The 1397-nt window shown below is 41.9% G+C and overlaps 1 pseudogene; it reads left to right on the forward strand.

The window, feature by feature from the left end:
* Positions 1–9: 9 nt before the first annotated feature.
* LOC124891782 lies at positions 10–1164 on the forward strand (annotated as a pseudogene).
* The last annotated feature ends 233 nt before the right edge of the window (positions 1165–1397 follow it).

Raw genomic sequence — 1397 nt, forward strand, 5'->3', positions numbered from 1 at the left:
CAGTCAGAAATGACTAATAAGGAAAACCTGGTAAAACAATACGCTGAAGTTGCTGAAGAAGCGGTCTCAGGTGATGTTCCTTATTGACTTGTGTTTTTCTTGCAACAAGTGTTTTGCAACTTGGTACTGAATTCTTTTATTCACATCTCTCTGTACAGGTTGGGAGAAGGCTGAGACAGAAGCCGCGAAACTGAAAAATCACCTGGAATCCGTTACTCTTTTGAAGCTTACTGCTAAAGACAGGGCATCACATCTGGATGGTGCACTGAAATTACATCTGGATGGTGCACTGAAGGAGTGCATGCGGCTGATACGAAATTTGAAAGAAGAACATGAACAGAAGCTGCATGATGTGATTCAGAATAAAACCAAGCAGTTTGACAAAATGAAGCATGAGTTTGAAGCAAAATTAGCTAACCTGCACCAACAGTTACTCAGGTCTGCAGCGAAAATTCTTCACTCTCAAGGTCTTTGCAGGAGCGTTCTAACATGGTGATACAGCTCAGTGAAGAAAAAGCCCAAGCTGAAGCAGAAATTGAGATGTTGAAGAGCAATATCGAGTCATGTGAATGGGAAATAAATTCTCTGAAATATGAACTCCAAATTAACTCAAAGGAACTAGAAATTCGTATTGAGGAGAAAAATATGAGCATACGGTCTGCAGAAGTTGCAAACAAGCAACACCTGGAGAGAGTGAAGAAAGTTGCAAAATTGGAAGCAGAGTGTCGGAGATTACGTGGTCTTGTGCTGAAGAAGTTGCCTGGGCCTACAGCCTTGGACCAGATGAAGCTTGAGGTTGAGAGTTTGGGTAGAGATTATGGGGACAGCCGTGTAAAGAAATCCCAAGGAGGAAGGCCCAGTTTGCCAGATTTTTCATTGGATAGTGTGCAGAAGTTCCATAAAGAGAATGAGCAACTTACAGAACGCCTTTTGGCAATGAAGGAGGAAACAAAGATGTTGAAAGAAGCTTTGGCACACCGGAACAGTGAATTACAGACATCCAGGAGTATTTGTACAAAGACGGCCAACAAGCTTCAAAATTTGGAAGCACAGCTGTAAGCAAATGCTGAACAGAAGAGCCGACAAAAGTCCACCATTCGACGACAGCATTCTGAGGGTTCCTTTATGCATGAAACAAATCACCTTCCAAGATTGGCTTCTATGTCCGAGGATGGAAATGACGATAATGTTAGTTGCTCTAGCTTTTGGACGACAGCTTTAATGTCTGAACTCTCCCATGTCAAGAAGGTGAAGAACTTTGACATTTTTAGTCACCTGGATCTCATGGATGACTTTTTGGAGATGGAGAAATTGGCTTATCAGTCAAGTGACACAAATGGAACAGTTTTGATTCCTGATAATTCCAAATAATGCAAGAACCAAAACTACCTCCATGC

Source organism: Capsicum annuum, unplaced genomic scaffold, assembly GCF_002878395.1.
Source record: "Capsicum annuum cultivar UCD-10X-F1 unplaced genomic scaffold, UCD10Xv1.1 ctg40558, whole genome shotgun sequence".
Lineage (NCBI taxonomy): Eukaryota > Viridiplantae > Streptophyta > Magnoliopsida > Solanales > Solanaceae > Capsicum > Capsicum annuum.